Here is a 9,199-nt window from a genome sequence, read left to right on the forward strand (position 1 = left end):
ATTCCCAATGCTGTAGGGTTTATAAAATTTTCCAGACTGATAGATCTCAATTATTTTCCTTCTCATTTGTTCCTGAATTTCTTTGGATCTCAACCTGATGTGTAGCTTTTGAGGATCATTTGGTCGACTTCACTTTGTCAGGTTCTATTTAAATGATTTCATGATTGCGAACAGGTGTGGCAGTAATCAGGCCAGACCATGTTTGTTGGATTTTGTTTTCCATTTATAATTAAAACTTTAATTTAAACAAACTACATGTTGTGTTTAGTTGTGTTATCTTTAATTGATATTTAAATTAGTTTGATGATCTGAAACATTAAAGTGTGACAAACATAAAAAACGGAAGGGGCCAACACTTTTTTACCCCACTATAGATGATCCTGATCTTTACATATTCAATTTGAGGTACATCAACTGGTAATTAAGTCCCTACCTTGAAGCCAAATAATACATCATACTGGTTTAATTCATGGCCATGGAGGCTAAATCAAACTCATTTTTTAAAAACTGATAATTAAAGCCAAAGGCAAGAGTATGTAGATGTCTTATTGATGCAGCGACTCTTATCTTGTTAAACACAAATTGAAATCCTTTTATTTGTCAGATACACGCAATGGCAAAGCAAGTGCAGCCCATCCAGGTCAGTGAAAAAAAACAGAACAGCCCAGTGTCACACCAGACACTACCCAGAATGCCTGTTGACACTGATGTGATCTTTCTTCAGAGTATTACACAAAAAGGTGTCTAACTGCATGTTGGAAAAACATTACAACAGCCAACAGCAGGCAATAGCTTTAGAGAGGCAATCTGTAACTACATTAACTGAAGTTCATTATCAGAACTACCACAACAAGCAACCCCGATGACAAACACCAAACCTTTTATTGGAGTTCAAGTGATGCTACTTCACAGATACTGTATGAATACTATTTTAAAGGCTCATTTGTCACATTTTTATCTATTTATTTTTACAGCAATGAGATAAAATAACAAATGTTGGCAAACATTACTGATGTCTCTGCTATCATAAAAACCCAATAAGACTAATCAAATCAATGCATATTCTGTTGAGTAACATAATTAAAAATGAGCATTAAGTCAATTTGTTATATACCTCTCTTAGAATATTGACAAAAAATATTCAGTTTTTATTTGGATTTATTGAAGTGGAAATATTTAGTGGATATAATTATGAATTTAATGAATTACATTTGCATATAGGTAACTGCCAAAAACTTACAGTACTAATACACTGCAATACACTGTATACATTGAAATTTACTCTTTTATCCAAAGCAACAATCAAGCGCTGTGGATGAATTTTGGCCCATTCATCTTTTCCAGAATTGTTGTAAATCAGCCACATTGAAGGGTTTTCAATGCATAAACTGCCTTTTTAAGGTCAAGCCACATTATCTTAATAAGATTGAGGTCAGGACTTTGACTAGGCCACTCCAAAGTCTTCATTTTTTACTTCAGCCATTCAGAGGTGGACTTGCTGGTGTGTTTTGAATCATTGTCACACTGCCACCACCACATTTTACTGTTGGTATTATGAGTATGTTACTTTTACACTGTATACATTGACATTTAGCAGACTCTTTATCCATAGCAATTTGCAAATGAAAAAGCATTTCATATTTTGTCAGGCAGAAAACAATAAGTATAGTCTACAAAGCCATGTTTACAGTTGAAGCTTTTTAATGTTTAAGCAGATTTAAACTGGAAAAGTTGTCAATTAGGGGGTTAGTCAGATAAATGCGAAAAAGGTTTGTATGATATTTTTGCATACTGTACAAATCAAATGCATTTCTGCATGTGCTTTTTATGTGCATGTTCAATCAAAGTGATTTTTTTATTGACATTTAGGGGTAAGTCAGGTAAATGCTAAAAGGTTTGTATGACATATTGATGAGGCCAACAAACTAGAGCAACAAACTTGACCTTTTTGCACACTATACAAAACAAGTTTTTATGTGCATGTGCAATAAAAGTGCATTTTCTGCATGCAGTTCATCCAAAATCACATGTCATTTCCAAAAACAGAAAAAGATCCTGTGTCAACCCTGTATAAAAGGGACATGAATGAAGACCTAAATGAAATATGAAACAGTCATGGTCACTATATAGTAACTCCACAGAATTAGAAAATCTGATATTACAGTGCTCCTATTACAGGCACAGCAGCATATGTTGTGTAAGAACTGGGTGCTGTTGCCAGACGAAATATCACAGGTGAGGAAAGGTGTCCTTTGTATTACCACCATTGTTTCAGAGAAGAGGCAGGATAGACAGCTACTTAACAGAATTAGATTTACTAAAGGGAGACTTTATTGTTTTTTAAAGGTCATTTGCTTGTTATCCCTTCATGGGTATTGGTGTTATTTTCTACATTTTCATCAAAAGGCAGTTTTTGGTGTAAGTACAGTCTTCATAGACATTTGAATGGTTCAGATATTTTTTGCTATTAAAAGAGGCAGGATTTGTATCCTTAACATTCTTTCCACCTATATTCACAAGCTTTAGAAAAACCATAAATGTTTTGAAGTATATTCACTCTGCTCTCCCCCATTCAGTGAAAGCGGATGGGAAAAATCTTGCATTGGAGGATATGCATGACACAGGTGTTCACTTGATTTCAGTGTATGCAAAAGAGCAGCTTGGTCATTCTGTTAAAGATAATTACAATCTTTAAAATAGCTTTACAATGCCATAAAAGAAATTGTTTTGCTAAATGATTTCCGTTAAAATCTGAAGAATCTTTCTGTTTCAAAAAAGGTTCTTTGTGGTAAAAAAGCTCTTTAGATTATATAAAAGTAAGAAAGTTAGTGTGTAATGTTGCTGTTGGAGCATAAATAATACCTGCAAAATTATAAAGCTCAACGTTCAATGCCAAGCAAAATATTTTCTTTAAAGGGATGCTTTTTTGCAAATATGGTCATTTTCTATTGCCAATAGAGTTTAACATTTGATTTTTATCGTTTTGGAATCCATTCAGCCGATCTCCGGGTCTGGCGGTACACTCAAAAAACAAACGGTTCTATACACTCTAAAAAAACAAACGGTGCTATATAGCACCAAAACAGTTGCTTTGGATCGTAACGATAGAAGAACCATTTTAGTGCCATATAGCACCGGTGAAGAACCAGTGAAGCACCAGTGAAGCACCAGTGAAGCACCAGTGTAGAACCATATAGGGGCCATATAGCACCACATATGGTTCTACATAGCACTATATGGTTCTACACAGGTGCTTCACTGGTGCTTCACTGGTGCTTCACTGGTTCTTCACCGGTGCTATATGGCACTAAAAATGGTTCTTCTATCGTTACGATCCAAAGCAACTGTTTTGGTGCTATATAGCACCGTTTGTTTTTTAGAGTGTATAGCACTAAAAGTGGTTCTTTGCTCGTAATCATAGAAGAACCATTTTTAGTGCTATATAGCACTAGTGAAGCACCAGTGTAGAACCATATAGGGGCCATATAGCACCACTATAGCACCACATATAGTTCTAAAGAGCACTATATTGTTCTACACAGGTGCTTCACTGGTGCTTCACCGGTGCTATATAGAACCACTTTTGGTGCTATATAGAACCGTTTGTTTTTAGAGTGTACCACTTTTAACATAGCTAAGCATAATCCATTGAATCTGATCAGACCATTAGCATTGCGTCTAAAAAAGTAACCAAAGAGTTTCTACGCACTACGTAATATTATTGCACCACCTGCAGCCATGTTACGGCAGAAAAGTCCTTGATTATTACGCCAGAATGAGAGTATCACTCTAAAAAATGGTTCTATTTAGCACCAAAAGTGGTTCTTTGCTCGTAATCATAGAAGAACCGTTTTTAGTGCCATATAGCACCGGTGAAGCACCTGTGAAGCACCTGTGTAGAACCACATAGTGCCATGTAGAACCATATTTGGTGCTATAGTGGTGCTATATGGCCCCCATATGGTTCTACACCGGTGCTATATGGCACTAAGAACGGTTCTTCTATGATTACGAGCAAAGAACCACTTTTGGTGCTATATAGCACCGTTTGTTATAACTGCCTAGAAAATCACAACTTTTAATTTTCCGTCTGTCTTAGTACACGATGTTACTACAGAAGAGTCAAGTTTTAAATAGGAAAAATATCAAAACTCTTTGTTTTTTTTTTTAGGTGCAATGCTGATGGACTAATCAGATTTTATGGATTGTGCTAAGCTATGCTAACAGTTGTACCACCAGACCCGGAGATCAGCTGAATAGATTCCAAAACGGTAAGAATCAAATGTTTAACTCTAGTGGAGCTGGAAAATGAGCATATTTTCAGGAATACTTATGCCGCATTACCACCTAGGGTGTGCATTATTTTCGAATAATTCAATGGCCCATCAGTTATTCCTTACTTATCACGAGATAAAACTTAAAGTAGTAGGTTGAACTGACTTGCCAAACCAAGTTGTTTTAACAACTTCTGCATTTATTTTACAGTGTGCGTACTGGTTGTTATGGAAACAAACATACTTTACTTGACTGCAAGTATCCAGGGATAGTTTGTCATGCTGCGCTCTCATGAAGGTGCACGCAGAGAAATGGTACAGTAAATAGTAAACCCAAAATAACACACAGCGCTTTGGTTCAGAAGATCAAAAAAAGACATCATGACATAAGGCCTAAAAGACATGAGCGTGAGTACTGTAAATAATTATAAAACTACCATTTAAGAACTGTAACTGTGTCAAGCTAACGATGCTGAATTTTGTAAACAAGGTAAATTATGTGAATTATAAGACTAATTTGCATATAAAGCAGGTTGTTTGTGTTTAATAGGTTGATAATGACTTATTTTAAATACTCATGGCACAGAGCTATTTCAGCACATTTAGCACCTGGTTAAGCTTGTTTGTGGGTGGTTAGAGAATTCAACGGTGGGCTGCACACAGAAATATTAGTTGTGCTGAACTGTTTAGTAAATTTGCCTCAAGGTGTTTGAATTAAGTACATAGCGGTTTATTTGACCAATTTTCATGTCCACAATTAAATTAGGCGTAGCCAAGTACATTTTTTGGGCACACACAAAGGCCCATACATTATAAGCATAAGAATAGAGCGGTACAGATCTGAAATCAGTGTAATAGGATTATACAGTAATTGTACTGCTGCCAGGCATCATTACGAAAAAGGTGAGGCATATATGAATGGATGGATTCGTTTGGCACATGGAGTGAGACCCCACTGAGGAAATATGGCATGGCACAGTCATTTTAGCTTCTTAGCCCTTTTGCTACTATGAGCTAAGCTCTTCCGGGGCTAACAGCTGCTGTCCCTGGGGGTGTTATGGTTCTGTAATGAGAGTGCATTTTTGTGTGTGTGTGTGTGTGTGTGTGTGTGTGTGTGTGTGTGTGTGTGTGTGTGTGTGTGTGTGTGTGTGTTTGAGTGTGTGTGCGTGTCTATGACTGCACAACTAAAGTGGGCCAGAGATGGCAGCCAAACACAAGCTCAAAGCCCTGCGGTGCCCATTTCAAGAAGGCAGAATAACAGCCCAGCCTGAGGCCTGGCAATCTGTCCTCTTGCTTTTTCCCTTCTTCCTTCTTTCTTATTCTGTTTCTCAGCTGTTCATTAGCCGGCCATTGAGAAAGAGAGCAATGGGTGTTGGTGGCGGGCGCGAGCTGGTAAAGAGTTGATCTTGCCAAAGCGGTGTGTAACTCTGTGTGGCAGCATGGGGATGAATGAATAATGCATCTGTGGTAGCGTCACTCAGGGAACAATTGTGCTGGTTAATATTCATGGCATGGAGATTCAGATGGCGTTGTGAATTGCTTTACAGTCTTTAGAGAGCCGAAACGCCACCAGCAAACTAATAGCCTTTGTGACACATATGAAAACAGTTTTTTTATGTGGGTTTTCTGTAAAATAAAGAAAGAAATGGGACACAGCAGTTGCAGTTTGAATCAGAGTTTGTCTGCTTCACGAAAAATTGTGTGTGAGGTCGAGCGTGTGAATTCGTGTGTATTTCTCTCTCTCTCTGTGTGTGTAAGCAACGGTGGAAAGAGAGCCTGCAGCAAGCAGTCCTTTCTTAGCATGCTTTCAAATGCCAACATCAGACGTGTTTCGAGCAGAATCACTGTGAATTTTACCCACAGGGCTACAAAACAACTCAGAAATTTGCTGAAGCTAAAATCTCTGCATCTTCAATGATTTATCTAAGGGGCTGACTTATATTGTTGGCTTGTATTCTTCTGTTTTGTAACCTTAGCCCTCTCCGTGCGCTCTGATCACATAAGTTGTCCTGCAATGAGTTATGGCAAAGCATTGAGGGATTTCATAGCTTACTGAACTGCATATATAGTACGGATACTCCTGTGAGCCTGTAATATTGTTGAAGGTGAAATACAAGCTATCAGTGTTATGTGCTGACAGAGGAAAGGCTAAAAATGTTGGAGTGGAGAACAGCCACATTATACTGAGAGAGGCAACTTTACCTGGCTGCAGAGCGTTGACTGAATATATAATGCTAATAATGAATATATAATGTTTTCTTTAGTTCCTCATCCATTTACTAGCTCATCTGTTTACTAGTTTTGCATGAAAAGTTTACTCATACACTGAAATCATGTGTTCATGCATGTTCGAGCATTGCATTAGAAGCACAAATGGTCCCACATACTGATAAAATATATACCTTGTAACATACTGTATCACTTTGGTGAAAACAAAGCATCTGCCAAATGCATCAATGTAAATATTGAAGTCATTTAAAACTGAAAGCTTACTGTTCTGTTTTGGCACCAATTCCTTAGTGTGGGACAATATAACAGACTCACAGAGATGCATTGATGACATCACTACACGTCTATACTAATAGCTTTATAGTCGTGCCCTGGAGTATTGGCGTTATAGCTCTGACATATTTAGCCGTGCTTGTTATTGTTTTAGCAGCTGGCTGAGTAAATGAGAGTGGACTCTGTACATTGAACTGATGCTTTCTTCATCTAATTGGCATCAAATAACTTGGGATTTTTACTGCGAGTGACACTGGGTCAAGCGGGTGAAGGGGCTCTAAGCTAAGCCTTTAATGACTGAACGCTAAAATCCGGGTGTAGATTTAGATGGAAATCTGTGCTGCGTGGCATTCGTGTGTTGAGGTGTTAGTTCTTCTGCTATGGCAGCTCTATGATTATTATTGCAATGCAGATATGGCATTTAAGTTTGGCATAGGAAAAAACATATCACAATACAAATTCAGAGATAACTAACCTTGATTCATATCTTCAGGTGTGCAAAGTGGTGAGTTTAAAAATAACAAGTCTGCTTTAAATGTTTATACTATGTTGCTACAATACATACTGCCAATATATCCAACAGAGCCAGTACGGATGAGTATTGTGCATTAACTCACGGATGTATACAGAAACATGACTGTTGCCCAAGGTTCCCACCTGGTGACTAAATCTGCCTAGCCAACACTATGGAGCTCACGGAGCTCAGTCAGGATTAAGAAGGATTGCTTTCATCAGGCTATCTCTGTGAAAACATCACATCTTAACATATGCATGGCTTATTCTCCAGGGCTCATCCAAACAACCGTATCTCAATCTTCCACGCGAGGGAGAGCACAGCGGTCTCGGCATGCATTGACTGATTGCCCGTCGGCACAGATTTTTGCCTCTTTGTGTTGTGTTCTGTCTAGATCAGACAATGAATGTTTGTCTTACCTTATGTAGATGCGGCTATATCCACCACATGCTGCCTGATGCTTCATTCGTCAAAAAAATCCTCTAGGTCCTTCTCTTACTCTTTGTCTCTCTTTTTTGTCAGATCGTTGATATGATTTCTGTATTTGTTTGTGCTGTAGATTCTGGATTGAGGTTTAATATTAAAGTGGAGGCAGTAATAAGGACCCTCGAGAACGAATCAGCTGGTAGATTTACCCCCCTTTCTTCTTTCTACTGTCAGACACACTCTCACTCAAGCCCACGATTCGAGAGGGATTTTGGCAAGACCACGCAGTAATGCTGTTGTAATTTTCTTGGTGGTCTCTCTTCGTCCCTCAATTTCTTCCTCTACATTCAGTGTAGCGGCTCTTGCTGGCTGTCAGAATGCATGGAGACACATCTGTGAATGTGTTTGTGGCTACAGCGTAGCCTCTTCGCAGAGGCAGAGACCCCCCTCCTCTCTTAAGATGTGCTCACTAATGGCATGTACCATTATGACTGAGAGCAGGGTGGGCTGGGAGAGAAACACGAGGGAGAGAGAGAGAGAATAAGGGGGGCAGGAGGGGGTGAGAGAGATTTGGAGGAGGTATTGAATGGATAGTAATGATGCTGTATGTGTGTTCGTATATGCATGTAGATGTACTGTTGTGGTTTTCTATACATTTCCTCTTGTTTGTAAGCTATACATAACCAGCATCATTTTCACTCATTCAAACTGTACAGACGACTTCTTTCGCTGATCTAAAGACGTGTTATCCACATTTTATGCATGTACATTGGATTGTTGTAATTCCTAAATTTATTTAAAAATAGTAATAAAGCTATGTTGAAAACAACACTGAAATTTTTTTTAGGTAAGTGGTTGCAGTCAATTTATTTAAGCTACATTTAAACAAAATTGTTATATTTTATTTTACTTTACTAATCTTTTTTGTTTAAATGTAGCTTAAATAAATTGATTGCAACCACTTACCTTAAAAAAATTACGTAAATTCAATGAATAATTTTTTTCAGTGCACTTGAAAATGTATCAAGAATTGTATGATGTGTAGCCCTATATGGTACTAGATGCCTAATGATGAAGATACCTAAAAAAAAATTACTGCTATTTTCTACATGAATAGCAATAATGTTATACAAACAAATAGTAAATTTTCTCATATTCATAAATAAATGCAATTTAATTACAACATCTCCACCCTTCCTCCTTTTTGATAAAAATCTCAATAGTATTTTCACATTCTTTAAAAAGCCTAGTAATATTTTATCACCTGGGAATATTAACCATTCAGACATTTGGCCACTGGGATGACCACATGTTCGCCGCATGAACAGATGGAACGCGGTACAATCTGGAGCTCATGATCAAATATGCATCCCAGTCCAATTGCATTGTGTTGAAAACAAAAGATTTGCTTATGTGTAATATATAAGTGAAGTTATTCGAGCTCACAGTCATTAATCATCTAATAATGAATCTGTCCATTGCT

At 37.7% G+C, this 9,199-nt stretch overlaps 1 protein-coding gene across 4 annotated transcripts in view; it reads right to left on the minus strand.

Annotated features, from left to right (window-relative positions):
- Positions 1-8,180, minus strand: part of b3gat1a (beta-1,3-glucuronyltransferase 1 (glucuronosyltransferase P) a) — a 72,662-nt gene extending 64,482 nt beyond the window's left edge. For all 4 annotated transcript variants that reach the window (XM_073815732.1, XM_065283037.2, XM_065283035.2 and 1 more), the window contains exon 1: positions 7,710-8,180. The gene's annotated coding sequence lies outside the window, so the exon portion shown is untranslated. The remainder of the gene's footprint in view (positions 1-7,709) is intronic.
- Positions 8,181-9,199: the final 1,019 nt, after the last annotated feature.

Source organism: Paramisgurnus dabryanus, chromosome 9 (genome assembly GCF_030506205.2).
Source record: "Paramisgurnus dabryanus chromosome 9, PD_genome_1.1, whole genome shotgun sequence".
NCBI classification, from domain to species: Eukaryota; Metazoa; Chordata; class Actinopteri; order Cypriniformes; family Cobitidae; genus Paramisgurnus; species Paramisgurnus dabryanus.